Source organism: Myotis brandtii, unplaced genomic scaffold (assembly GCF_000412655.1).
Source record: "Myotis brandtii unplaced genomic scaffold, ASM41265v1 scaffold1418, whole genome shotgun sequence".
NCBI classification, from domain to species: Eukaryota; Metazoa; Chordata; class Mammalia; order Chiroptera; family Vespertilionidae; genus Myotis; species Myotis brandtii.
The window spans coordinates 248,907-254,266 of record NW_005355071.1 but is presented as its reverse complement, the minus strand read 5'-3'; the positions used below and the strand labels follow the sequence as shown (position 1 = coordinate 254,266).

At 52.5% G+C, this 5,360-nt stretch overlaps 1 protein-coding gene across 2 annotated transcripts in view; it reads right to left on the bottom strand.

Moving 5' to 3' along the window:
- The window catches only part of EFNB1 (ephrin-B1), a 12,737-nt gene that overhangs the window by 5,053 nt on the left and 2,324 nt on the right, over positions 1-5,360 (bottom strand). The gene's annotated exons all lie outside the window — the stretch shown is intronic.

Below are 5,360 nucleotides of genomic sequence, written 5' to 3'. Positions count from 1 at the left end.
GGAGGAAGTGAGTGGAAGCACAGCTCATGTGATAGAATGGTCAGAGATGTTTCAACAGAAAGGGTGGGAAGAAAGTGGATTCTGGGTGACAAATAAGAAGAAAACACACAGCAAGAGTGAAGAGCATTGACTTGGGATGGTGAACACACAATACAATAGACAGATGATATATTGTAGAATTGTACACTTAAAACCTATGTAATTTTATTAACCAATGTCATCCTAATAAATTCAATAAAATTAAAATTTTTAATTTAATTTAAAAAGAGTGAACAGCAGTGGCTGGGACACAAAACTCAGGTCAGTGAATGGCCCAGTGATTGGTAGAGGAAGAGGTGGAAAATCTTAGCTGGGGCCAGACTAAAAAGCTTTGAGGTTCACAACCTGCACTGTGGGTTTCACCTCATTGGGGACAGACCTTCTAGCAGAAACACAATGAAGGGCTGAAGGCAGTACTTCAAGAGAACAAAGCTGACAGTGGAAGAGCATGGTTCTACTTTGTGAGGGTACATTCCACAGTGGGGACTACAAGGTATGAGGTATGAGGGCTATCTGGGAGCTCTGTGTCCTAACCCCAGGGAGGAAAATGACAGCCAAGGAGGCGAGTAGGGGGAACTAGACCAAGTAGATGAAGGACCTGAAGAAAGGCAGCCCTCTCTTCATGTCTAGTGAAGCTCCACCAAGCTGGGGCCTGCCATCTTGCTGTGCAGGATTGTAAAATCCATGAGGTCTCCCCCTTAGTACCTAACTTTATTGTACCCTAGAGGGACAGAAAGGAAGCAGGCATGGGATGGGGGCACACATAAACATTTAAGACAGAATGTCCCTACCCCATGTTCCATAAAAAGCCAAGAAGTTTCACCAAAGCCTCTATATTTCCCAAGGTATTTTTCACTTTCCAATCCTCACAATGGTTCCATCCAGACAGCAGAATTAGACAACTTCTAACACCTTAGAGCCACAAGGAAGCTTAGACCCACTGAGCCCAGGCTCCCCATGTGAAGCTATGATAAGATGAATGTTATCATTGAAGGGAGATACTCAGAGCCAACTGGAGGAGACTAAACTCACCCAGGACATTAGTCCCTAGAGCATCTAAGACAGGGGTCCTCAAACTACGGCCCGCGGGCCACATGCAAATACAAATATTGTATTTGTTCCCATTTTGTTTTTTTACTTCAAAATAAGATATATGCAGTGTGCATAGGAATTTGTTCATAGTTTTTTTTTTTAAACTATAGTCCGGCCCTCCAACGGTCTGAGGGACAGTGAACTGGCCCCCTGTTTAAAAAGTTTGAGGACCCCTGATCTAAGAAAACCTTGTACAGCTGCACCTCAACAAGACCCTACCTGTAGGTGACAGCATTGAGGGCATGCAAGGGGGTACAGGCCAGCTCAGCTTTCTAATCATCTGGCCCTGGCTTACTCACTAGGGTGTCCTGTCTGCCCTGAGCACAGTCTTCCATCGCCACTCAAGATCTGGAGCCCTGGAATTGGAACACAGGGCTTCCAGCTAACTAGAACCCAAAGACATGGAGGAAACAAATGTCTACATAGTGGGTGGGGGCAGGAGAAGAGGAGAGGACTATTGCCCCCAATACCCCTCAGACTCACTTCAACCTCAGTGAACAGAGTTAATAACTATTCATAAGTTCATTTGCATAGCAGCTGGCAAAGGGAAAGGTACCTTCCCCTAAAGTGCAGAAGGGAGAGGAGCCTGAGGAGACCTGTCTTCCTTGACTCTGAGCCTCCACCACTGGAAAAACTGATTCTTGGTCTATGAGAGGCCCAAGAAAGTGGCAAGGGCCCACAAGGATTGGGTATGTAGCCTGTGAGAGAGTGAGGTTATGAAGCCATGTACAACACTAGTCACATTGTACAGGGGAACCCTGAAAGTCTTGTCTCATACTCACCAGGTTAGGAATAGGGGCAGGAGAAGAGGAGGAAGAGATTGTCCCCAAGTTAAAGTCTTTATCCTCTGCTTTTCAAAAACCACTACTGCCCCCACTATCAAGTCAAGCTTTCCTGCCTGGGGCCACCCCCAGACAAAGCCCTTTTCTGGAAACTAAGGGGATTGACATGGCCCAGCAGGAAGCCTGAAGCAGGTTGTCATGGTAACCCCTGAGGCCTTCCCTCCTTAGCATCTGATAGCCCCTGGGTCCCATGGAGCCACCCCAAGGAGTAAAAGGACTTGGGGAATGCAGCCTGAGCAGTTCAGTCCCTGCCTTGGGGCCTGCCTTTTCCCCTGCACCCTAGCCCATGTCTCTTCCACAGCCTTCCCACCAATGACCGCTTAAAAAGAACTCTGGATAGGAGAAGCCTCAAGGATCTAGGTAGTAGCCTCCAAGGCCCTGGACTGATCAGAGGCTAACTGGCCCCTGCTTCTTTTGTCCAGCTGAACCCCTCTCCACTCATACACATACAATGTCCAGGGGGGAGAGTTTGCAGTGTGGGGTTATGCCCAGAAAGCTTGCCCATGTTTGACCAAATCTACACTTCTTTTCTCCTCATCATTATCTCAAGCTCTAGGAACTTGTGGTCAGAGAGTGGCCAAAGGGAGAGCCTGGTTCCAGGCCATGCTAGTCCAAGTTTAGTAGAAAGACTAGCCACAGTCTTGATTGGGTGACCCCAGCACCACCACGCCTGCACCCCCCAGGGTGGTAGGACCAGTGGAGGACAGAACCCAAGCCAGAGCTCAAGTCAGCTCTCATCCCAGCAAGGGTGGGGAGCCCCCAAATTAAAGGCTCCTCTTTCACTCCCCCAGCTCCACCCAGCCCCTGAGGCAGCAGGAGCAGGCCTGGCATGTCCCAGCAGTGCCCGCCCAGGAGTGGGTGGGCAGGAACAGCAGCTGGGTCCTGGCACATGCACAGCACTGTCGGAGACAGGGAAACCAGGAGAGTCCCAGAGGAGGCCACCTCCACACCCACACTGGACTGTGACCTCCTATCTGCCCCACCTGGCCAATGCTAGGGTTCACTGGGGGCTTAACCTTCCCTTCCTCATTGTCTACTTTCTGTGGGGTCCCTGAGAGGAAGATTCCTGGACTAGAGAGGAAGCAACAGTGCTGTTCAGAGCTCAGGAGGGAGAGTGCCAGGTAGTGAGTTGGCTGTCTCTAGTTCAGGTCACATGAGCAGGCTGCCCTCAGAGGCAGGCCCAGCAAAGTCAAATGAGAAAGTCAGAGCACTGCTCATCCCACACAGGCAGGGCCTGAATCACAAGGACAGATGCACCCACACCTGTGAGATGAGAGGGGAACCCAGAGAGGCAGGGAGCCAGTGCCTCTTCCCAAACTCCACCTTGAATTCCCATTTCTCGTAGAGTCCACGGCAGCAGAATGGCGTGGACAGAATGGCACACAGCACAGCTCTACCTTTACAGGCTTACTGACTGACTGTAGACAAGTCACTTCCCCTTTCTAGGTATATGCCTCCTCATCTTGGAAATGGTTATGGTTCCAACTTCCCAGGGCTGTTGGGAACATCCAATGAGCTCACATATAAGGACACTTGTGAGTAGTAGCAAAGTGCTGCCTAACTGTTAGTTAGCATACCAAGAACAGTGCTATTTAGAAGTCAGAAGCTTACAGTGCTGGCTGTTAGCACCCCCACCCAAAATGAGTACCAGATGAACACACCCAGGAGGGGCTTCTGTGGGCACAGGGTAAGGAACCCCAAATGTGGCTGGTGAGCATTCCCCCACCTCAGCTCCCCTATCACAGGGTGGACCTCCCCCAAACCTGGTGTTCCCATGGCAACCAGCAGCCTCCTGGTTGGCCACCCTTTCTCTAGTCCCAACCCCCAAAAATCATGATGCACAGTAGTACCCTGGGCCCGCCCATCATCAGCCACTGAGCTGGTGAGGCAATGGAGAGCCTTAGGGGAGAAAGGGAACCCTTGATTCAGCCCCCACCCTAGCCTCACAGGCCCTTCTAGCCTTGGCCTGGCTGCACAGGGCGGGGGTGGAGAGGGAGAGTAACAGGGAACTCAATGAGCTGGGTTCCCATCACTCTCAGGCCCCCACCTATGGCCAATCAGCCACAGAGTAGAGGAGGTCAGGTCCCTAGCTGCCCTGGCAAGGGGCCCCATAAGCTGGCCTCCCCAGGTCTGTGAGCTGGAACAGCTGTGAGGGGGCTGGGGACAACACTTTGGCTTGTAGCGGGCAAGCCTGGGTTGGGGTCTGCAGCTGCCCCCACCCATGCTAAATGGAGTCAAAGGGTCCCGGATGCCAAGCTGAACCCCCACCCCCACCCCCTTGTAGAGAAGGTGTAATGTGATCTCAGGCACATTCCCACTCCCTGGAGGTGGGGGAACCTGAGTGGGGGGCAAGAAGGGGTCAGAACGGGACTGAGAGACTGAACTGCAGCAGCTGGACTTGCCTGAGGACTCAAATGTGAGGTTTGCCGGCTGCCCCAAGCTCTCAGGAGAGGAGGCTGGGGGAGGGGGCGACCCTAGGACCTTCCATCACAGCTCTTCAGCCAAGTGCATGCGCACACTCTGGTTCCTCCCAGCCTCTAGTGGGACCAACCTCCCCCTCCCCACCCTGCACTCCTCAGACAAAGCGGACAAGAGGGGCCAAGGAGGCAGTAGCTCTTGCCACCCAGGGTCTACCACACTGGGAAGCCCCAGTGCCAATTTGGGAAAGAGGCTGGGAGTCTTGAACTGGCCCTTCCAGCTCCCTTCTGACGGTCAGGACTGGGGTGCGCCCTGGAACCTGCAAACATACCTCTGGCCCCACCACTTCTTTATTTTGATATTTTTCCCAAGGAGGAAGCAATTAAGCAGGGTTTATAAGCACTGGGAGATGTGTGTGTGGGGGGGGGGGGCGTTGCCAGCTCCTGACAGGGCTGAGGAGACAGACCAAAAGCCAGGAAGAAGAGGGGAGGGAAGAGAGAAAATGAGCCTGTGAGGGAGCACGGGCATGTGCGAGAAACAAAAGGACTTGAGAAAAAGAGGCAGAGAGTGACGAAGAGTGAGAGGGAGTGTGAGAAAGAGGGAGAGCTGAGGAGCCTGGCTAGAGAGGGAAGGTGAGTGCAGATCAGAGAAGGCCAACCAACAGGGACCTGAGAAGGAGAACCAGAAGCAAAGAGGGAGATGGACAGAGGGAGACTGTTCATTTGAAAGGCTGTGGCAGCCTAAGGGTTGAATGCAGAGGCAAAGGTAGCCCCCAGAGCTCCAGTGGAGCTGAGGGTAGTGCCTCCCTCCTGTCTTCTTGCCCACCCCCATGGTGGCTGCAGACCCCTGAGAGGAGATGGAAGGGGGGCAGGGGGCACACAGGGGTACCTGAACCAGTCCCCAACCATTCCAAAAACCTGCTCAATTATAGGATAGAATTCATGCAGGTCCTACTGAATCTCAGTCATC